This window comes from Dermochelys coriacea, chromosome 9, assembly GCF_009764565.3.
Source record: "Dermochelys coriacea isolate rDerCor1 chromosome 9, rDerCor1.pri.v4, whole genome shotgun sequence".
Taxonomy (NCBI): Eukaryota; Metazoa; Chordata; order Testudines; family Dermochelyidae; genus Dermochelys; species Dermochelys coriacea.
This window is the reverse complement of record NC_050076.1, coordinates 27,045,433-27,070,446: the sequence shown is the minus strand read 5'-3', so window position 1 is coordinate 27,070,446 and position 25,014 is coordinate 27,045,433. Positions and strand designations below refer to the sequence as shown.

The following is a 25,014-nucleotide window of genomic DNA, read 5'->3' as shown; positions in this document are numbered from 1 at the left end:
CATCAAATGAATAATTTTTTGAAATTCAGGAAATGTTTCAAATACAAAATTAGAGAGTAATTGCTTTCATTATTCATTTTACTTACTCTTTACTCATGCATGGGGTAGTGGCACCATTGCGCTATTTCCTGAAACCTAGGTGCAGTGTATTGACACTTGTAGGTAGTGTTACTATACAATATCATACAAAATCACTGTAAAGATTATTTTTCCTTTTCTAATGTGTTGTTCCCTTCCCCAAAATTACCTGAAATTGCTCTCTTTAGGAGCAATGGAAACACCTAGCTAAGATCCAGTGGCCCAGAAATAGAAGCATACACAGGGCTCTTTATTCACACTGAGGAAGGATCAAAAGACCTCTTAGTGGAAAAACAAAAATTCACCTTGACTCTAGTTCTGGAGTGGGGTGACTTTTTTTCCTGTTTCACTGAATGTGGAAAGAAATGTGTGTTTTATCTCATTAGAATTACATTGTTGAGTTTTCATGGGGAAAAAAGTGTAACAGCCACATAGACCAACATAAAAGGGATTTTAAAAACATTGTAAGTACAAGCTGAATTAAAAATTCCAGGCCAAATCAAAGTTTTATAATGACTGGGCTTTTAGCTGGAGGTTTTTTGTAATTTTCTTCCAGAATTATGAAAAGTTGGATCATGGAACACACTATGACTTAGAAAGTGTGTGTAGTGGAATACAATAGGGCTAAGGGTGTGATTATTGAAACAAACAGAAAATATTTTGAGCCCTGGAAAAATACAGTAAATACTCCTGAGACCTAGGAAAAAAGGATACAAACTACAACTGCTGCCATTTTTAAAGTTTTTGTTGTTGTTACCAGAATCTGTAAGGTTGGGAATATTTTACATTATTTGTTTGTGCAAAAGTGTTGCATACTTGCAGTGGGTACTCATACATGCATTTCCTGGAAATTTGCAGAGCTGAAGCCAATTAGTTGCAACAGAAAGACAGTCTTTTGCAGACCGTGCCTGTGCTTAACTAATCACATTGGTACACTGTACAGTGAATTTTAAGCAGCAGCACTTTACTAAACCGGGTAAAGTCTGAGAGCTTGGTTATACTCTGCATCTAACCTTCAGTCTAACCTTGCAGCCTGATCCTCACTGTGCCTTTGAGAACTTTGTAAAAAGGGATTTTACTCATTGTCTGAACAGACGGTCCATAGGAACAGTAGAGTGCATGTGTCACATTTTCAATATAGTTCAGAGGTTATAATGTTTTACATATAAGATGGAATATACCAACACTAGCTTTTAGGGGATGATTTTTATCCAGATACCTTTTTATACCACATTTTTGTGAACGTTCTGCCAAGTAAAGCCGGTCTTCAGTGGCCCACGGTTATGTATTTGTGTCAGTCCGTAAGGTTTCACGAAGGCAAAACGCTGCAGTAGCATGAAAGCATTTTTTTTTTTCCTTCCCCCTTTGCATTCTTAAGGCTCGACAAGTACGCCCAGTGCTTCCTGGTAGGTTTTGCTGAATGGGGGAGGGGGCAGTGCAGGCAGCAACGGAAACCAGACATTGGAGATAAGAGTCTGCACAGCTAGATGCAACAGTCTTTTCACTGCAGCTGAGTGAGTTGTGGCTATCATAATGCTACTGTGACAAGGGACATTTTTTTCCAGTCTTTTGCCATCTTGTAATAATGAATCCCACAATGCCTGGGGCAATCTGTCCACAGTCTGGTTGCCTCTGAAAAAAAAAAATGTGAGAGGTAAGTTTCCATTTCCACCGTGTCTCTCTCTCTCTCTCTCTCTCTCTCTCTTTCTTTGTTGTTGTTACATACGGTCTTTAATTAATTAATTAATTAATTTTATACATTTTTCGCTGTGCAAAATGTAGCTGGCTGATTGAGGAAGTGAGATTAGGCTTTCACTGACTTTCAGTTGGTCAGGCAGGGGCTGGGTTACCACGGGTTATGGTTTCATATCGCACACCATCTAGAGCTAAAAAGAAAGCAGTGGGTCGCAGTTGCAGTTCTGCTGAAAGCAGCCTCCTTCCTGTGAGGGCTCTGCACGCTCTGTCAGATCGCAGGGGGCCTTGCAAAAAAAGAAAAAGGCGGGGGAGGAGGAAGAGAGAGACTCGGGAAAAGCAAACAAACAGGTGCATAGAAAGTGTCCTCATCACTTCATGATCTTTGTTTGAAGGGAACAGAAGATGGAACAGCAGGGGCGCCTAATCGCTTGCAAAGATTTTGCAGAGGGGAAAAGTCTCATCACTTCTTCTCAGTCCGCCCTCTAGCTTGCTTTTCATATGGGCCAAATATGTTCAGGGAAAGGTTAATTCTCTGCCTACTGCACATAAATTACGCATGACATGTTTAGCTGTGTTCCCTTATATGGAGAGTGCTGTATTTCAGTACAGGATGTCTTTTGCCAAGTTCGCAGGGTGGAGGACGCCCTGCATAAGAGGTTCTTTCTATTTATTTATTTATTTATTTATTTTATTCACTCCGTTTTGTAGTGCGTCACTCAAACTGTAGGAAAAGTGAGTGCGCACACCGGTGTTTAGGAGCTAAAGTTCGGCTTGCATAGCACCACTCACTAAGTGGGAAACTTCAAAAAACGACTTTGCTTTGGGTCTTCATTCCAAGAAGGAAATCATGAGCCTTTGTTTTCTGTTGGGCTGGAATTTTTTTAAGATTAGCACGATGCCATAAGGAAATATTTGGATACAAAATTCTGTCACAGTAGCAGTGGGGTGCTGATTCAGTTTAATTTTTTACCTCCCAACTAGTTTACTGGGTAGAGAAAGTAATGGAACCAACTTGTACTTAGAAGCTCCCACGTTCCGTTGAAAATAATGGTGCTTCTAAATTGCAAATTAAACAATTACCTCGTTTGGGCTACCAAAATTGAAATGGTAGGAATAGCTGAAATGTTCAGTGACTGTGTGTAGGTATATAGGTACATGCTTACAAGTGCACATTATATCTATACAGCACCATATTAATATATATAGTGTGCATATGTAAATATAGTGTGTGTATGTATATAAATACATCCGCACCTAAATGTCCTGGTCATATTTAATATATACATGTATGTATGTGTACATATAAAATTATTATAATCCTTTGAAAATTACCAGGTAAAGAAAAAACTTAGATCTATCCAAGTTATTTCTAGAGCATCTGTCAGTGTCTCACAGTGTCTCTTGCCAACATAATGGGTAAAGGAAAATAAGTTGACATAATTTATGAGAGGTTTCAGAGTAGCAGCCGCGTTAGTCTGTATTCGCAAAAAGAAAAGGACTACTTGTGGCACCTTAGAGACTAACAAATTTATTTGAGCATAAGCTTTTGTGAGCTACAGCTCACTTCATCGGATGCATTTATGAGGACTTTCAGAAAAAAATCTTTGACGCATCTCAAGGGGCTATTAAGGAAATTAAGCAGTCATAGGGTGGGAGGGAAAGTACTGTTGCAGATTTGAAATTAGCTTAGAGGTGGAAAAAGAAATTGGAATAAACGATCAGTTTTCAACATGGCAAAAGGTGAACCATTGCTTGTTTCAAGCATACATACTAGGGTAGGGGTCGGCAACCTTTCAGAAGTGGTGTGCCGAGTCTTCATATATTCACTCTAATTTAAGGTTTTGCATGCCAGTAATACATTTTAACGTTTTTAGAAGGTCTCTTTCTATAAGTCTTTAATATATAACTAAACTATTGTTGTATATATAGTAAATAAGGTTTTTAAAATTTTAAGAAGCTTCATTTAAAATTAAATTAAAATGCAGAGCCCCCCCCCCGACCGGTGGCCAGGACCCGGGCAGTGTGAGTGCCACTGAAAATCCGCTCGTGTGCTGCCTTTGGCACGTGTGCCATAGGTTGCCCACCCCTGTACTAGGGCTACGTAGTTTAATATATTATTAGTGGCCTGGAAAAGGCAGTGAACCATAAAGATACAAAGTCAGTAGATGACACAATTTAAGAAAGACTAGAGAAGACTGTGAAGAACTTCAGAGGGATTTAATAAATCTAGGTGAATGGACTGCACATTGACAGATGAAATTCAGTATTGTTAAATGTACATTGAAAGGAATAATTTGAACCATTCACACACTTTGTGAGGCTCTAGATTAACTACAGCGACTCTGGCTCAAAACCTGAAGGTTACTGGGGACAGCCTTTGGAAGAAAACCTGTGTTCGGTATACAGTGATTTTTTTGACCAACAAAACAACATATTAGGATGTATAAATAATTTTATATAAATCAATGCTGCACCTTCACCAGGAATTGTGTATTTGGTCCTGGCCACTTTACCCCAAAATCATGTAACAGAAGCAGGAGAGGCAAGTGACAGACAAATGATGGGAGGCACAGAGAGACTTCTGTGTGAGGACAGAGTGAAAAGATTCGGTATGTTTACTTTAGATGGAAGATTAATAAGAGAGGACATAATATGAAATAGGGAAGGTAAATTGGGTTTTCCTTTATTAGGAACATGAAAAGAGAGAATCATCGAAATGGAAAAATTGATAAAAGGAAACCCTCTTTTTACACAATAATTAACCCATGGAACTTATTACTGCAAGATATGATTGATGCCAAGAGGTTAGTAGAATTCAGAAAAAAATTAGACACTCCTATGGACAACGAGGACTTACACAGCTACATTTGATAGAAAAAAATCTCCTGTTTTTAGAAGGATTAGGAAAAAACTTCACCTATGAGCAGGTTATTGCATAGCTGTCCATTATGGGATTTATTTGCATTTTCTGTCTGGTATTGGCCACGATCAGAGATAGGGTCCAGAACTGAGCATTCTATTGAATGAAATAGTATGAAACTATGACAATTCCTATTTTTTTGTAGATGACAGTGAAAAGTAAACTGTATAAAGTGAATAACTGCTTCTGCTGCCATTTAAACCAATGGCAGAGCTCCTAATTTCACTGGAAGTAAAACTGGACTCTGTCACATTAAAAAAAAAAAAGTGTCAAGCTGCTCTCTTTTAGAGCAAAATATATAAGCACATACATTATATATGCAATGAATTGATGGTAAATCTGGGCACTCAAGCTCAGCACACACATCCTAAAGTAAATGTTTTTGTGTGATTGTTTTTGTTTATTTTTATGGTAACATCTACCATGGGCTAGGCACTTTGCAGACAGACGCACAGATAACAAAGCTTGGTTCCTCCGCCAAGGAACATCCAGTCTCAGAACAGAAAGTCAAACAAGTAGACCGGTTAGAAGAAAATGGAACAACAATTAAAATTGTGGGCTGTGTAGTTGTAGCCGTGTCGATCCCAAGATATGGGAGAGACAAGGTGGGTAAGGGAATATCTTTTATTGGACTTCACCACCTTGTTTCCTTAACAAATAAAATTACCATTATATGCACTGTAGTCTGTATGGCAGAAATGGGTCTTCAGGAGCAGATGTGTTCAGGATGATTGTCTTGTACTAAGAAGCAGATCAGTTGATGGGCAGGGCAGGAGAATTATGTGGGCGTTGGAAGTCCAGGACAAAATCCACTCCTAATCCATAGGTGAGGCATAGGGAAATGCAACAGGTCATGGCAGAAACTGCTTTTTTGGGGAAGTTCTATGGTCTGTGTTATAGAGGAGGCAGGACTAGATGATCATAATGGTCCCTTCTGGCCCTTGAATCCATGAAACACTATGGTTGCTAAAACAGCCTCTAGGCTGGAATAGAGGCCATGGTCCCTGTACACCTTCTCTATGGGTCTGAAATTCTTGATAGAGTCCTAAGTGGAGTATAGGATCATGTCCAAGAGGTGAAAATAGCTGAATTACTAAGTAATTGTGGCCATAATATAATTAAATTTAACGTCTCTGAAGGGTAAAATACAAAAGAAACCTATCACAGTAGCATTTAACTTAAAAATAGGGAACTACATAAAAATGAAGAGGCTAGTTAAATGGAAATTAAAAGAAACAGAAGAGAAATGCCTGCAAGCTGCATGGAAACTATCTAAAAACACCAGAGAGGCTCAAATTAAATGTATACCTCAAATAAAAAAAATCAGAGGACCAAAAAATGCCACCATGGCTAAATAACAGAGTAAAAGAGGCAGTTAAAGATAAAAAGACATCTTTTAAAAATTGGAAGTCAAATCGTAAATTAAATGAGCATAAACTCTGGCAAATCAAGTGTAAAAGTATAATTAGGCAGGCCAAAAAAAGAATTTGAAGAGCAACTAACAAAAGACACAAAAACTAACAGCAGTTATTTGAAGTACGTCAGAAGCAGGAAGCCTGCCAAATAATCAGTGGGGGTCACTGGACGATCTAGGTGCTAAAAGAGCACTGAAGGAAGACAAGGCTGTTGCACAGAAGCTAAATGAATTCTTTGCATTGGTCATTACTGTAGAGGATGTGGCCATTCTTTACTGCAGACCTGAGCTATTCTTTTTAGGTGACATGTCTGAGGAACTGTATCAGATTGAACTGTCAAAAGAAGAGGCTTTGAACAAATTGATCAGTTAAAGAGTAGTAAGTCACCAGATGATATTCACCAAAGAGTTCTGAAGGAACTCAAATATGAAATTGCAGAACTACTAACTGTGGTATATAACCTATTTCTTAAATCAGCCTCTGTACCAGATGACTGGAGAAGACTGATTTATATTTTTTAACAGCTCCAGAGGTGATCCTGGATATTACAGGCCAGTAAACCTAATTTTAGTGCTAGGCAAACTGGTTGAACCTATATTAAAGAACAGAATTATCAGAAACATAGATGAATGTGATATATTGCAGAAGAGTCAACACAGCTTTTATAAAGGGAAAACATGTCTCCCCAATCTATTAGAATTCTTTGAGGGGGTCAACAAACATGGACAAGTGGAGATAGTGCACTTGGACTTTCAGAAAGCCTTTGATAAGGTCCCTTACTAAAGGCTCTTAAGTAAAATAAGGAATCATGGGGTAAGATAGAAGGTCCTTTCATGGATCAGTCGCTGCTTAAAAAATAGGAACAAAGGTTAGGAATAAATGGTCAGTTTTCACAGTGGAGCGAGGTAAATAGTGGGGTCCCCCAGAGATCAGTATTGGGGTCTGTGCTGTTCAGCATATTCATAAATGATCTGGAAAAGGGGGTAAAGAGTGAGCTAGCAAAGTTTGCAGATGATACAAAATTACTCAAGATAGTTAAATCCAAAACAGATTGCGAAGAGTTACAAAGGGATCTCACAAAAGTGGGTGACTGGGCAACAAAATGGCAAATGAAATTCAATATTGATAAGTGCAAAGTAACGCACATAGGAAAACATAATCCCAGTTATACATACAAAATGATGGGGTCTAAATTAGCTGTTACCATTCAAGAAAGAGACCTTGGCATTATTGTGTATAGATCTTTGAAAACATCTGCTCAATGTGCATCAGCAATCAAAAAAGCTAACAGTGTTAAGAACCATTATGAAAAGGAGAGAAAATATCAGAATGCCAGTGTATAAATCCGTGGTATACCCACACCTTGAGTACTGCATGCACTTCTGGTTACCCCATCTCAAAAAAGATATATTAGAATTGGAAAAAGTATAGAGAAAACAAAACAAAATGATTAAGGTATAGAACAGATCTATATGAGGAGAGATTAAAAAGACTGGCACTATTCAGCTTGGAAAAGAGACAACTAAGGGGGGATATGATAGAGGTCTATAAAATCATGAATGGTGTGGAGAAAGTGAATAGGGAAGTGTTATTTACCCCTTCACATAACAAGAACCAGGGGTCCACCCAGTGAAATTAATAGGCATCAGGTTTAAAACAAACAAAAGAAAGTAGTTCTTCACACAACCAGTCAACTTGTGGAATTTGTTGCCAAAGGATGTTGTGAAGGTCGAAACTGTGGTAAGAAAAGAAATAGATGATAAGTTAATGGAGGATAGGTCCATCAATGGCTATTAGTCACGTTGATTCAGGGATGCAACTCCATGCTCCAGCTGTCCCTAAACCTCTGAAACTGGGACTGGACCACAGGGCTGGATTACTTGATTGCCCAGTTCTGTTAATTCACTCTGAAGCAATTGGCAGTGGCCACTGTCTGAAGACAGGATACTGGGTTAGGTGGACCATTGGTCTGATCCAGTATGGCTGTTCTTATGTTCTTATAGCAGTTTGTGGCCAATATAAGAATGACCACAATGGCAACATTGCTGCCTTTCTCGACTATCCCCAGAAATCCCTCCTCATGCACATCCCTCTCCGCACCTTCACAGAGGTGTTCTTGAGCCCAGCTTTGCCACATTTGGGATGTACAGAGGCTCCCTTCACTCCTGTTTTGACAGCTGTATTCTCACATATAATGTGAAGTCAACAGTCTCTCATCTTATTATAATGTATTTTTCCTATTTCCAGCTAAACTTGGAAAACTTGAACAATAAAATTTGTAAAAAATGAAAATATCCTATATTTTTGTAGCTGACAAATAATTCAGGCTTAATTTGGTTTTCGTTTCAGTCGAAGATTCAAATTGGTTTTTATTTTGCCTTATTCTTCCCCTTAAATGATAATTTGTTACTCAGGTAAATTAGAGACCCTCCACAACTAGAAATTCTCCATGTTATCCTGTTTTGAGTCTGTTTTTAATTTTTTCAAGTTTCGTAGCTAAAGGCAATAACACACACAAAAAATTGCAGTTCACTGTGTGTTCAGTAACTAACACTGAATAGTAATTAATATAAAAATCAAGCTGTAACCTCGCCATTATTCTGCCTAGTGTAGAGAGAGCAAGGACTGAATCAGCAAGGAGGCTGAATTCCCTTTTCATCTCTTAAACATTGATCCCCACCAGAATACTGACCGGTACTACGTGTTCTGTGAATAAATTGGTGGCTTTACACTCTTCCATCTTGCATACCTTTCACGAGCACCTAAAAATGTCACCCTTTGTGGAGGAAGGGAGGGCCATGTTTACATGCACTTAATATTATTCAATGGAATCCATCCTGCAGAGCAGGGAACTTCTATTGGACTGATAAATTTTAAGGCCCTGGGACTTCAGGTAGCCTGAGTTAGTAGTTTAACGGTAGCACTCTCGATTAATGCTTCAAGGCTAGCTCACTCACTTGCACTTCAGACCCATGGAACTTAGAAGCTTTTAAAAGTAAACTTGATCTACAGGAAAAGGGGATTGATGTTTGCTAAATATGTGCTTCATTAGACAACTCTCCAAGGAGCATTGATCTATGAGAATGTTACTCAGAGGGGCCACTGAAAGTCCAGAAAAACAGGCTTTATGGACTAAAAATACTAATCCATCGAACGGAGAGGTGGGCAAGATGTAATTTATTGTCTGCAGCCAGAAGGACAATAATTAGAGAGAGCTCCATGTTTTCTTGTTTTGTATCAGGGTATAGCAGGCAATATACAGGCTAACCACCTCCTATTCTCTGTTTTTATTTGCTTACAAGTACTGCTTGAGTTCTGCTTCTGGATAGTTAATACAGAGATGGCAATAACACAGGAAAGACCTATAATTAGGAGGATGAGACTTTACACCTCTTGATGACCAGAATAGTGTATGATTGCTACTTAGGAGCTCTTTGGAGAAACTACAACTATCATACTCCTAAAAGAGCTAAAGCGAAGACAGTCATATTAATTGGTATAAAAATAGACCTTGCAGTAAATATTCATTCTCTTTAAAGGCTTAGTATGTGTTTTAATTAAAATGTTATGAAGATTGCTGTAAAGAAAAAAATTTTCTGTTAGCAAAGGCCAGTACATTCTGCTAAAACTGGGGAAAAGTCCTTCCTTTTTTTATAAGATCTTCTGTGATCTCTAGATGTTATCCAGTTTGATGCAGTTTTATTTAGTACTGTATATTTTCACTCCTCTAGGACAGTGGTATAATATCAAAGAATGGGTCCAATCTCACACTCTCTTATTCCTTCTGAGTAAGGGGTCAGTGTAAAGGACATAATGAAATTTTATCTATGCATATGTTATGCACTCGGATACTGTAATGAAGCCTGTCTATTAGAGAGAGGAGTCTAATCTACAAGAATTGGATTGCAAAGTACTAAGATATTCCGATCCAGGATTTTGATTTGCTTAATTATAGAGGTAATAATAATTAGTCATGACATTTGGTTTCCATAAGCAGGCACAGATTCAAATCCTATCTCCCTGCCCAGGTGAACCATGTTCAGATCCAGGATTTTACATGCCATCTCCTATGTTAGTGGCTATAGGGATGACCAAGAAGCTTCCCCATGCTTACATGGATGCTCACATTACTGGTCTCTATATTTTCTGCTCCCTGGGGACCCATGGAGACTGCTCACTATTGATACAAAAACATTTTAAAATTATTTTCCTAACTAATTCAATAAGAAAAACAACATGAAAAGAACATTTTCTTTCTGTTAGGGCCATGATTACTTACCAAAGGCATAAACATGTCTTCTCCTTTATTGCCATCTTCATGACATTTGGCATCTCTTCTGTCACCAATATACGAGTATTACTCCATTTGCATCAATGGGAGTTTGTACATTTAGTAAGGGAAAGAGCTGAGCCCATTACTGCTATATTTTGTTTGTGATGCAACTTTTAACATATGTCTAGTTGGTAAAGGATTATAAATTGAAAAGGTGAGGATTTGGGCATGACATGTCATCAGGGGGTTTGTTCCTGTTTTTGTGTATTGAAATAAATAATGAATACTAGCTCTTGTCCTGGTATCAGACTTCTCCTTTTACCATCAGTAATCTGTACAGGAGAGCAGTATGTGAACATCTCCTTATTCAACATTTTGTTTAAATGGTAAAGAAACTGACTAATCTGTTTTTAAAATGCGTGCTGGTTAATGCTGGTAATGTTTTTCTGCTGCTCTCTGAGGCATCTCTGAAATGTTCATTCATGTTTTCAAAAGAAGCTGTCTTGCTACGCAACATATGTCTGTGACAACTGTCAAACAAACCCAACTGTTTCAATTGTATATGGTTCTGTAGCATATACATCAGTGATTCTTGGCGTATATAGCTCCCCTTGAAGTCAATGTACATTAGACCATTAGTGGATAGTTTCTGTGAGTCCATGTATTTATATGGTTTTGTTGTAAGAATTCAGTGTACATTAAACTCACGATAAAATATAGGGATGTATCAGGAGAATTATTTTTCCTCTGAGATAAATTATTTTTAAAAAGTCTACATACTGTCTGCTTCTATATCTCTGAAATATTCTCTCAAATTATGTTCTGTACTGTATTGTCACTACAGAAGATTGCCTGTAAAGTCTGACTCTAGTGCAACAAGCTGGGACAACTGTATCTTTAAAAAAAGGTAAAGTTAATGTGTGTGTGTGTATAAAGCAAAATTTCACACTCAGTATAAAACACAAATAAATTAGTGTTACTGTTCTAATTATAGTTTGTTTTCAATAGGATGATTGCTACTTGGTTTTAATTCAAAACATCATTAGCAAATTTAAAAGATAAAAACAATGCATCCGATGAAGTGAGCTGTAGCTCACGAAAGCTTATGCTCTAATAAATTTGTTAGTCTCTAAGGTGCCACAAGTACTCCTTTTCTTTTTGCGAATACAGACTAACACGGCTGCTACTCTGAAACCTGTGATTATGCAAGGCACTAATATGTTAAGTAACTTTACTGTAAAATTAGTGTAGGGCTGGATTAACCCTTCCTGAATTAAAAAAAAAATAACTGCAGAAGAGAGGAAAAAGAGGGGCAAAAATTGACTCTTGTTCCCTTAAAATGGAACTGGTTTTGAGGTCCAGAGAGTGGACAGGAATATATGGCTGCCAGCCATCTGTTTTACAGTGACAATCCCCTCTCATATATTAGCAGTCACTGAGTCGTTTCTTCAGTCTAGTCACCCACAGTCTTCTCTGGCAGCATTGATTCCTCAGGAGCCATGTTGTTACTGGTCAAATCACCTACAACTTCGCACTAGCAGCCCTGAAGAGAACATCTCAAGAGTTAATGCTATAGCTGTATACATATGCAAGTGGTCAGCTGGGGACGATGCAGTGGAGGCTGGATTATTCTTAGCTACTCACTTTTAAGCCCCTACTCATAAAGTCCTGGTGCACCTGTGGATGGCAGGAGTGGGGCAATGTAACAGAGGCAGCATTCTACCTCTTTTCCTGCTTTCAAGAGGAATTCAGCTTGAGTTGTGTCTCCTCTTCATGGGATTTGGGGGAATTTTGTGTCGTAGGGTAGCCTGATTCTATGAGATTTGCATGGCTTCACCCTTACATTCTCACAGAAGATTTCTAAAGGCAGTGGAGTTATCATCTGTGCATACAGATATGTTTTATGGTTGGGCTCTTAATAGCCAGTTTACACAATGTTAGTTCTTCTGACTGTTGAGGCTTAGTCATTGCCAAAGAAGCGTAAAGGTGCCTTAATGTAAATGAGAATTCAGCCCTTGTATCAATGAATTGTGTGTGTATATGTATGTATATGTTTATGCATGTATATATTTGAGATTTCAAGCTTTGGTCTGTGATATACAGAAGATCAGACTAGATGATTTGTTGGCCCCCCGATAAGAGATTAATAGAAAATTAATATTGTGGACACCTCCAGTGTAAAAGCAAGCTGGACATAATTTTGTATTTGAATCGGAACCAATTTTAGCATGATAAATTACAGGGTGGATTTGATTTAAATCATGATTTAAATTACTAGTCACGAAGACTTGATTTAATCATGGATTTCTACATAAAAGTGCATTCTTGTTGGTTGTTATAACCTTAATATATATTATTCACAACTCAGAGATAGATGAGACCCAAATTGGGTCTGTCTTACGGCCTGCTGCCATTATAGGTTTTCCCTTCTAGTGAGAGAATGGTATGGTAGATCTCAAATCAATGAAGGCTACACTCAGAAAGACCTCAAGACTTCTGGAATATGCTGCTCAAAGAGTTTCACTGTTGTTTCCACTGCCTGTCCCTCTCTTCTCACATTTATCTCCAGACTTCTTCTCCTTGTCCAGATCTGTTCTGGCCCCAACAGTCTTCTACTCATTGAACTTTTTGAAACTGCACTTTTAGAGAGAAGTAACTGACTCTATGTACACACATTTCCAGAGGGTTGAGGTCTATTATTTCTCATTTCTATATGTTATTTATTTATTTTAAAACATTTTTGCTGTTAACAAGCACGTTACCTCTAGAGACACAAATCCGCAGTTTTAGAACTGCAAAACTAAGCATCTCTGATGGTATTTTCTAGACTGAGCTCTGAGTCCCATTGGGTAGATAGAAAGATTAACCTAAATAATCTATACAGAAGCCCCTGAAACCCCATAAGATTGGGTCCCTAATCCATGAACTATTGGAAATCATTTACAAATTTTTTTCTTAAACAGTACATGAATATATTGTCTCATACTGTAGAATTAGAACTTATAATCCGTATTCCATGATGAGATATCTTTGAGCTATAATGTATATTAATTAAAATTATTTTTAGATTGCTTTTTTCCTCAAAAAGCATTTTAAAAATTTTTTTTTAAATCTGATTTTTTTGATAAATCATTGATTTTATCCACCCTGATAAATTAGTATTGAAAAGCCTAAACTCTGTATTATATACAACTGTACAGTTTAAAATGTGAAATGCAATATGAATCCTGAAAGTACTCAGGTGCCATACGGATGGCATTTTATTACATCCATTCATTTATGCAGACAGTAATGATGCTTTTCTTAGGTGTATGGATGGTAATTTACATTTGAATATGTTCAATATTTTTTTCTGTTAGAAGCTATATGAATGCATTGTTGTCTGGCAGTGTGAGAAGCTTCTGTTGCAAAAGGACACCCCTCCCTTCCAAATAGATACTGGTCATTAACATTACATTTATAGTTGGGTTCTGATAAAAGTGTGTCAGTTACACTTTGATACACAAAATGAAGTTTTTTAATAGAATATGCATTGAATTTTTCTTTTAACTTCTACACCACATTTTCTATATCTTATAGTAAGAAGTTTAGTTTCTAAAGCTTTAGATTTCGTGTGCCAAAAGATTAATAGACTTAGCAGACCTGTTTGTTAAGCTTAGTGATGATAATGTAGTAAGTCAAGAAATGGTCACAGATCATTTGGTGAAGCAAAATATGCATCAGAGTTGAATTCGGAACAGGCATTTTTTGAAAGACTAATCAAATGTTATAAATAACATTCCCTGACTTTGCTAGCTAATCATACATTCATGTGGTCTGCAGTGCTTGTATAGGAAGTTCAAAAGATTCATCGTGCGTTCAATAGACATTTAATAGAGTGAAGATAACTAGCAAAAGTGTTTCCTCAGTTAAACACATGTGCAAATCCAAGTGGTATAAATAGGAATTCACATGCCTAGCTTAGGACTATACATAGCCCTTAGTTTTTACATTAGGCCGGCTTCTGAACTTCATAAAGTCAATATAGAGAAATCCTGAGGCCCTTAGTCAGGCAAGCTGTTATTGACCTTGGTAGTTCTATATATTTTTATTCTATGATCGGCTTCAGTGGAAGTTTGCCTGATTTTAAAAAGTGAGTAAAACGAGTTATGAATTTGCATTCATTATCTGAACAGGTAAGAATATTTACTAAGGAAAATGCTTTACTTAGAGGGTAAAACTCCTACTAGCTTCCCTGGGAGCAGGATTGGACCTAGAGCCTAAAAACGGACCATATTCTAAATCCTGGAAAGTATGCACGTGCTACTTAACTTTAACCTTGTGAATAGACTTCAGTGGCACTACACACATTAACAGTTAATAATTAATCACATAATTAAGTGCCTGGCTGTCTTCTGGCTCAGGGCGCTCAACACCTTGCCAATTCAAGCCCTAAAATTGTTCATGATAATTTCTGTCAGAAACAGATAACACATGGACTATGAAGGTTTTGAAAACAGTCCACGGAGTATCGACAGCTTCATAAAACATAAGCTAAATGCAGATGATTGCTTCAGAACATAAAAGTTTTACAGTGTCTGATGTCTTCTTGCATCACACTTCAAAATTAAACTTCAAGGTCTAGAATAATAAAGTAGCAATAATTCAGTCAAGAGATCCAACAATGTGTGGTAAATGAATAAAGGTTTACTTCTAACTCTACTTACATTAACTTTTAACATAGGTTTATTCAGCAAAGCACTGGTCTTTGAAAGAGACCACAGTTCACCTATAGTTTAGGGTATAAAATGGAATGAATTTCATAGACTCAGTTCTACAGATCACCAGACTGACTATCTAATTTTGTAGAGTTTAGCAAAGTTGACACTATTTCTCAAGAGATGTAATACTAAGTCATGAGATACAGCACTTCTTGCTGAGAGAGAGAGAAAAAAAATCCCCCAAGTTCTGAGTCCACAAGGCTTTCATTTCTAATATCTGTATTGCACATTCTACTTGGTGGGTGTGGGTGTGTGAGAGAGTGAGAGAGAAACACCGATTGTGGCTCCCTAGTTAAGGAGGAGTTAAGCTTTCCACTTAAAGCAAATGAAAAGCTCAATACTATATGATGTATGAAAATACATCTCTGTATCCTCAGAATTTTTGTACTTGCTCTTTGAGAATAAAATGAATTTGCTGAGAATATACATCTGTTAGTTTGTTTACAAATTAAAATTAATTAAAGATTGGTTCTTTAAGAAGTATAGCACCTGGTATCAGACCTTTTGTTTGGTCCTAATAATCTTAATAATGGAACAACAGAAACTCTTCAAACTTCGCATATGGTTAGAATTCAAAAATGAAAAATTGTGCAAAGGGTATGTTGAAGAATTTGTTTAGGGTTACTCGTCATTTTCCCTATATTTTTTGTAACTGAAAGATTCTCCTTTGGCACAGGCTGAGGAATAAGGGTCTACCACAGAGAATTTCACAAATAACTGACCTTTTAAAAAAATAGCTACCATCTTCCATTGTTCTCAGTGGGACTAAGGCATAGGCTATTTTTAGCAAAGATGGCTATTGTCTCTGTTCACCCATTCCATGTGGTCTTTCTCTCTGTTTCCTGACAGCGGTAGGGGCCACCATCTTCCCTAAGGGACCTTAGCTTCACTTTTATTGGGAACTATGGGAAGTAGTGGCCATTTTGAAAGAGGGTATCTTAACTGAGATAGCTTATAGTTTCAGTCCCATTGAGAACAATTCAGTATAACCTCAGAGTTATGAACAGCTCAGGAATGGAGATTTTTCATAACTCTGAAATGTTTCTAACTCTGTAATCTGTTATGGTTGTTCTTTCAAAAGTTTACAACTGAATATTAACTTAATACAGCTTTGAAACTCGACTATGCAAAAGAAAAATGCTGCTCCCCCCCTTTTTTTTAGTACTTTGTGTAACACAGTACTATACTGTAATTGGATTTGTTTAATCTTTGCTGCTGCCTGATTGCATACTTCTGGTTCCAAATGAGGTGTGTGGTTAACTAGTCAGTTCGTAACTCTGGTGTTCGTAACTCTGAGGTTCTTCTGTAGGATGATGTTGGCAATTTAAAAAGAAGGTAATCTTTTGTGAATTATCTGACAAAGATTTTGTGTATCACCTTCTGCTGATTCAAGAACTTTCAATTATGAAATATGACAGCAAAAATGACCATTAATTTTAAATATTTCTTCTTTCAAAACTACCCATTAGTCAAATGACTTGAATTCTGCCCTGTAATGACACCATGAGGTGGTAGGGAACTCAAAAAAAAATCTTTAAAAATCAATTTAATCCAACCTGGGTCCACAAACACTAAAATGTCTTAATTAAAATTATATTGTTATTGCATTGTATTAATGTAAGTTATTTATACTGAGGGCAAAGCTAAAGTTATTTTGGGTTTCCTAACTGTGCATTTGCATAACTTAACAGGATTTCTTTTAAGTTTAACTTTAATTCTGAATTTCCTGGGTTCATAATGTTGGTTTGTTTGGTTTTTTTTTTAATTTAATTTTATAAATACCAAATCCTTTTAATACGTATTATTGATATGTACTCTCAACCTTAACCGAATTTCAATGTAATTTTTGACTGGGAATATATATGTGTATGTGCATGCATATACACACATGTATTTGTACACAAAATATACTTTTGTGTTATAAAAATATTTAGCTGTGGACATTCTTCTTGCAAATAACATCATGTACCAACTGCTGTGTCAGCTCTGAAAAGTAAAGCAAATATATCTGGAATTTGCCCAAAACGATCTGCAAAATGTTCTAGAGAGGTTGAATATAGTAATATAGAAAATAGCAAAATCCAGAAATAACCCCACAAAATCTTAGAGGGTTATCCCAAACAGTCCTGCAAACCATGCTACAAGGTTCCATAGGGTTTCAAAGTTATGACTTTGAAATTCAGTGCGTTTGAGGAATTAATCTACATGGTACATAACTACTTTACAGAGGACCATTGCAACTTGTCTGAGGTGTCTGAGGGTAGTATATGCCACTGGGCTTTGCTCTATGAGAGGTGGCTGGGTGTTGTTTTTGTTTGTGGTACTTTAAGCTTGACCATCTGAAGGAGAGGTGAAAACTCACCTATGCTATCAACAAAGTGGAGAGAAGAGCTATTTTCCCTGTTTGGGAGTTCTGAAGAGAAACTGCCCTTCCCTGCTGTTCTCTCTCCCCACTGCTGGTCATCTGTGAAATTTGTTGTGGTCCCTGCCTACTCTTCTCATCCCATGCTGGAGTTATTATCTGTGAAAGAACAGGGGATATCTCCATCTGAGTCATAAGGGGAGAAGATGGGACTCTGACTGTCCCCCTGCAGCGGTTATGATCTCCTGCCAACGGTATCATCATCAGATCTTCCGTCTCCCAACCATTTACTCAACCAGGAAGTGAATTAAAGATTGAAGAATGAGAAACTCTCTCAGAATTGATAGCATATTAGAATTAACCCAAATTGGGGCTTCACTTTAAGGGAGGCTTCACTTTTCTTACACATATATGTGTGCTCCATACTTAAAGTTGATTTTGTTTTTAATCTGGACTACTTTATGGAGGTGGAGGAATATGAATATAGAAATGAGTGCTGAGTAATATCATTTATAAATAACTCTAGCTTTACATATTAACTGTCTTTGCTATAAGGCAATACAGTGATGCCTTTTTCAGAATAAAACATGCATTTCTTTTAAATCCTGAATAAATTGCTTTAGAAGGAAAATAAGTTTGCTTTATTAATTGGGTCTAGATGCATCACAGTCTTCTAAAGCCTTTAAATTCCATTTTTTCCCAGGGGTACCATAAAGTACTATTCAGGCTTCAGAAGCTTGGTGAACCAGGCAGATTTGTCAAGTTTTCCAAGTAGATTGCCAAGCTCGAAGCAACAGTAATTAGTCCTGGACTCACCTTAAAAATATATGCTACCATTCCAACATTTTGTTTAATATTCATCTTACGAATTTGGGTATAAGGGCCTCTTTGCTTTAAGTTCTATTCAGAAAGTTTACACCACTCATCTTCATTGATGAGTGCCTGGGCATTTGTCTGATGACATGCACTTACAGTCTGAAAACTTACACTGGCTATTTCAGGCAAGGTACCACTTTACCCATGCCATTCAGTTTCCAGGGAACAAAAGTCCAAACACAGTGATAAACACAGAATGATTTACATATGAGAATAAGTAAATAGTGTTTTGCCGAGGGATACATGAAGCTGCAAGGAAATACATTTTTCAAGTATTTGGAAGTCTACACAGAATTCTTGGTTTTGTATAGTTAGCTTTAAAAAAAAATCTTCTTTTATACATAACCTTGTAGGGAAAATCCTGCAACTCTTAGCGCTTACTCAAGGCAAACTCAGGATTTTATTCATAGTGCAATGAAAAACGAATGACAGTGAATAAATTATAGTAATAACATAGTATATGCTACAGGTAAATCAAATAAAATAAATAAAACATCTGACAAATCAAAGAAGAGATTAGCGTTTGCTGGTTCTAAAATGTTCATTTTTTAGTTTGTACCTCCACTGAAGGAAAGACTCTTGCTGACTCCTATGGGTGTTGGATCAAACTCCTATATTTTATAAATAGCCTACCATGCTCTATAAGAAAACTTTTTTTTTAATAAATGCACTGTTATTTTTTTCCTGAAGAAGTAGAGGACTTATTTCTGATTTATTTTTTTTTAAATAGTGAAGGCAAAAATTAAAGGATCTGACCCTTTTGTTGCTGCTGTTTTGTAAGTACTGTGCCATTGGCAGAATCAGTGTTTAATACAGGGTATGAGATTCTTTTGCTATATTTTTACTTTGTGTTTTTGCTGTTTAGTATTCTGTCTCTGTCTTCCACAGTCAAGATATGTACTAAAGCCTGCTTTGTTCTTGTTCAGTCTTTTCAGATGGTACTTAAGAATACTCCACTTTCCCGTGTAATGATTAGGATTGCATCAAATTTCATTTTTCAAATAGCAGATTTTTAAAGATGAGAGAGCACAAGTTCAGCTGGATTTATACTGAATAAATTTACTGCATTGTTAAGTTTCTCTATTCTCCGCAGTTAACTTTCATAAAAAAAGATATCTTTTTAATTAAGAGAATTCAAACAGAATATAAAAACTAATTTCATTTTCCCATAGGGAAAACACTATGGAAAATTTGATAAATATAGCAGAGGTAGACAATAGGGAGTGCAGAAAATACTTTGGACTTAGTGCAGATTCCTTCCAAGGTGCAATGTGACCTTTATAAAAATAGGGTGAAATAGTAAGAACATTAATTGACAATACTGGAGAGTTTGCAGTTGTTTAGTTGAGAATCATTTGATGTTTGCTTCTCTGAGGGCCAGTTGTGCTGCTTGAACATGGCTATAAAGAACATGGACCCACACCCTGTCAATCTGTTCAGCAGAGAATCCTCTGTTGAACAGTAATGCAGGTGAAACCATTTTGCAATAGCTTCTTGGAAGAAAGAGGTATAGATGTTATACACTTAAGATGCCCTTTTCCACCATCAATGCGAAATTAAGCAAGACATAAATCTTTTATAAGAGGCCCTGATCCAGAGCATTTAAGTGTAGGCTTAACTTTAAGCACGTGAGTATTCCCATTCAGTGGGCTAAAGGACAGGATTTTTAAAGGTATTTAGCTGGTCCTGTGCTCAATGTTGCATTACCTAACTGATTTAGGAGCCCAAATCCCTTATTTTAAAAGAATTTGGGCACATAGGAGCTTAAATCACATTGACTGTCAGGGGATTTAGACACCCTTGCAATGCTGAATGCAGCAATTCCAGAATCTGGTCCTAAGTGCTTTTCTGCATTAGCATCTTAAAATGCTATCTTTTCAATTACGGTATTTTAATAAATCAGTCTAGCCAGGAACTAGATTGCAAATGGCATAGAACATTAACAATATTAATAAAGTTCTAATAAATTAATAATTTAATAGTACTTGTGTAATGTAACCTTTAGTTTTTAGATATTTCTTTCAAGTTCTTTATATTTGATTTCTATGCATAATCCTATGGCAAGTTTACATTAATGAATATAACTTTAGGTGGCCCATTTCACTAAGAAATGTGATAAATCCATAATTTATATGAAGTTGCAAGGACCATTTCTTCTGCAGGAAGGCTCTACATCTATGTTACACTAGGGTGACATGCATTGTGTCTTGGTTGTGGACTACAAAAAAGATTACCTACAGAGTATCTGTGTGGAGAGGAGGAGAACGAAGTCTGCTTATGTCTATCAAAAGACAGGCTGTTTGGAAACAATATCTTGGTGTTACTGAGATCATGAGAGTCTTGCATACAGGTATCCTGTTTTAAAGCAAACTGTTTGAGAGTACTGTTACCAGGGTCAAATGCAGCTAAGTGTCAAAATGATGAATTCCAAAACATAAATTGTCCTGAGATATAAACAAGCAGAAACGACACAACAATGCTGTTGTATTCGACTACAAGGGATGCAAAGATATAGGGAAAAACGTGTGGGGTGTTCATGTTGCTTTTGTCTGAGAAGTACCTGTGATTGAGCAGGATATTCTGATCTGAGCAATACTCTGAGAAGATCAGAAGATAGTTCAGATGGCTCCCGGCCATACTGCTACCATAAATAGATCAGTGCAGCTGGTTACAGCCATCCAGATCCATAACTTGGAAATGGCTGTTAGCAGAGACCTGGAAGGCACAAGCAAGAGATTTTGTGTACTTAATAGTGACATGGGGGTTGGAAGGGATGGCGTTGGCACTGGACTTTGCCTTTCACTGTGCTTTCCCTTTCTTTTGGCACATGCTTGATTTATTAAGTAGTGCAACTTAAATATAGACCAACTTCCAGATATGAGCCTAGGGGTGATTTTGTGTAATACACAAATGGTGTGGGTCTAATACAAAGTGATGTTTTGCTCCTCAAATCGGTTTATATATATACATTTTATATTGCTATATAATAAATATAAATGTATTAATTAGCCAGATCTCTTACTTTTCAAACTGAAGTGGCTGATTCCGGATGGACTAAGTCCTATAGATTTTTTTTCTTCTCAAAAAAGAACAGTCCCATCTCTTAGTTCTTTTGTTCCTTAGCAGTGTTGACTAATTAGGAGCTTTATCCCGACTCCCTAAAATACTTAGACCCTGATCCTGAAAGCACTTACTCATGCGTTTAACTGAAATCAGTGAAACTACTCCTGTTTTCAAAGTTAAGCATGCAAGTAGGTGTTTATATAATAACATAGCCTATGTTTGGACTGAACTCTTTTCAGCCAGTGGAAATGGATATTTATGACTGTACTCAAATATCAATAGCCTCTCAATATACCTAAGAATCAACTAAAGGAAGTTTAAAAAACAAAAAAGTCCTATCTAGGCTGTAGAGTCTTATACAGATGTTGATTTCAGGTTCCCAGTATTTTTTTCTTAATCCACAAATAGGGTTTTTAATATGCTGGAAGGGTATATTGAGTATAACTAACAATATAAAATAGAATATATGATAATGAAAGGACAGTAGTTTTTGTAACATAGAAAATATTCCACTTCAGAAACTGTCATACTTAGAGAAATTGAAGTTCTGAACTAACATGCATTCATCCTCATATCATACACTACCACAGCTGCTGGGGTAAATTTTATTCAGAACATTTAGCCTTGTGACTCCTGTTAACGTTAATGGGATTCATACAGCTCTCTCTCTTTCTCTCTCTCTCTCTCTCTCTCTCTCTCTCTCTGTATATACACATCTCCATACATTAAACTGAAAATATTTTGCACTGACTTAGTGTGTCCTATGTAAAATGTTCCAGCTACTGAAATGTTTGCAGTTTTTAAAATTGAAACAAATACATCAAATGGGTGTAAAAAGAATGTAAGTAGTACAGTATCCAAGAGTTTTATAAGAGCTGGCAGAGGAGCTTGCTGGGCTGTTAATGTCAATTTTCAATAAGTCTTGATTACATCTATAAGTATTTATGTGGGAAACAAATATTAATAATGGGTTGTTCCATCTAGCAGAGAAAGATATAACAACCCAATGGTTGGAAGTTGATACTAGACATATTCAGACTGGAAATAAAATGTCATTTTTTAAATGGTGAGAATCATTAATCAGTGGAACAATTTACCACGGGTCATGGTGGATTCTCCATCACTGACCATTTTTAAATCAAGATAGGATGTTGTTCTAAAAGGTATGCTCTAAAATTAATTTGGGGACATTCTATGGCCTGTGCTTATCAGGAGGTCAGGGTCGATGATGACCATGGTTACTTCTGGTCTCAGAATCTATTAATGTGTCAATATTTCATTTCAGTTTTTAATTTGAACTATGCACTACTGTACATACATACTACAGTATGAACTACAGCAGCTGAAATACTGGTACATATTAGGGATTAGGATCAGATCTTCACGGAGGGCAGATTACGACACATCTGCCTCCTGTTGTGTTGCTTGCATCTTGCTCTGAAACATCTGGTGCTGGCCACTGTTGGAGACAGGATACTGGACAAGTTGAGCCTTGGCAATTCCTAATATTCTACAGATACTATGGCTTTGGTTCAATTTGAGTGCATTGGCATTGGCAAATGCTAAAGTTTGGAAATTGAGCTGAATGATTCGTTCAAGTAAATGCAGTACAAATTCAGCTTGCAGCGGTTTGTACAACCAACTAGTCTGTTCTGTTTTCAAGTAACTTTGCCATATTTTGGCAGGTTCATATAGTTGCTACAGTGTTTGCCCCTTATTCTTTAATTAAATGCCTGGACCATTGAAGATTCTGTTTATATTTTGAGAGTGAACAGAATGTGCTGCATTGTATTTGTTAATAACCAAATTCAGGGCCTTTTTCCTTTTGCCCTCAAAGCAGATGTAAAATAATGCTGCCCACATAAGAACCTGTGATGAATCATCACTCTTGCCAGGACTCTTGATCATACACTATGTACTAAAATGTTTTGATGACCTCTGGTCCTGACTCAGCCAGGTAGGACCAGGAGAGCATGTGAACTGTACCACATTTGGAAGATGAGGAGATAGTACATATTTGTGTAATTAGAGGCCTGAATTTGGCTCATTACAACACGTAAAGGAAGGGAAAAGATGTATAGGTTTTAGGTAGGCTAGACAAGTAGCCCATTTAACCTCGAGAGACCAGGTTCAAATTCCAATTTACTTGTACATCACAAATAAATGAGTTCGGTGGTCTCATCTAAGTCTCTAATTCACATAACAATATTTATTCACATAACAATATCACCATACACAACTTGGCACAATTCTGCAAGGCTGAAATATGCTGATTGGCACTGGAAGAGTGTGGGTGTTGCCAGGCGCATTAGCAGAGCTACCTGGCGAAGCTTGCTAGCTGGAGCAAATGCTACTGGCAATAAGTACTAATATTAGTAGTATTTTTGTCATTTATATAGCATAATCCAGTGGGAGCCCAGGGTGATCACCTCAGGATCATTTTGCCTCTTAGTGGATTGCAGTCATTCTGGGATGAAACAAAGCTATTCTGTGCAAACGATGCTACAATGGCAGCCCTTTTAGGACAGGAAGTTGAGAGCAACATATTCAGTTTCAACTAAGTGGGGACATTTGAACAAGTAGTTCTAAATGAAATGTATATGTTCTTTGATGATCACTTAGATATTAGATTTTTCTCTTGTGAAAATTAATATTTTAAATAATTATAGAGGGTCAGAATCTTGGGGTTACATAGCATCCAAATGACAGCATCCTCAGCAGCACTTCGTCCTCTAGACCCAAGCTAAGGTATTGGTTTAATTCTGTGATAAAGGGAAGCTACTATTAACTGTAATGGTGCAGGATCAGGCCAAAGGGTGGGGAATAAGGGCTTGTTTATATGGTGCCTTAGTCCACACCCACCACACTCACTAATCTGCCTGCGTGGACCCTCCTGGTGCACAGTAAAACTTCCCTAGTGTATGTTAATGTAGTGCTCTTTGAAACGGGACTAATTTAGGGAACGTTTAGTGCGAAGTGCAGGGTCCACAAGATACTGTGTAGACAATCCTTAAAACTCGGGTCCCTTGACTCCGTGCTATAACTGCTAGACTAATCAGTTGGATGGATGTCCAACAGTTCCAAGGAAATGATTTTTTTCTTAGATCTCCAATACTATTTAATGAAAGTTTTGCTTTTTGAATATAATGTTTTAAAGAATTTATAGTGGAATGTTATTTTTATATGTCTGCCTCATATGACATGTTCAGATGAATAACTGCATGTAATTTATGTGCAGACTGGTGATGTTCCATAATTCTTGATACCCAATTGTTGTATTTTGATATCTTGGTAATTTGCTTTTAAATAATGTTGCCAATATGTTCTTACCTACTACCAAAATTGGTCTTAAAAATAAACCTGATTGGAATTCTGTATTATCAAAATGATATATCTATTGTACTTCAGTCAGACTGAGTAAAGTCACACTATTCCAAATTGGGTCTCACAAGTGCCTTGTATAATGGTACTAACACTTACCTGTCTCTACTGGGAATACCTTGCCTGATGCATCCTAGGATTATATCAGAAGTTCTCAAACTGAGTGTCGTGGGGGGTTGCGAGTTATCAGA

General features: G+C 37.0%; 1 protein-coding gene across 39 annotated transcripts in view; it reads left to right on the top strand.

The window, feature by feature from the left end:
• The window catches only part of MBNL1 (muscleblind like splicing regulator 1), a 185,729-nt gene that overhangs the window by 6,882 nt on the left and 153,833 nt on the right, over window positions 1-25,014 (top strand). For 5 of the 39 annotated variants that reach the window (XM_043492019.1, XM_043491994.1, XM_043492006.1 and 2 more), the window contains exon 2: window positions 11,226-11,288. The exons of 12 other annotated variants lie outside the window; for them this stretch is intronic. The gene's annotated coding sequence lies outside the window, so the exon portion shown is untranslated. Of the gene's footprint in view, window positions 1-1,376; window positions 1,733-11,225; window positions 11,289-12,950; window positions 13,034-25,014 lie in introns of those variants that run through there. 22 more of the 39 variants (XM_043492009.1, XM_043491999.1, XM_043491996.1 and 19 more) reach the window with 17 other exon arrangements.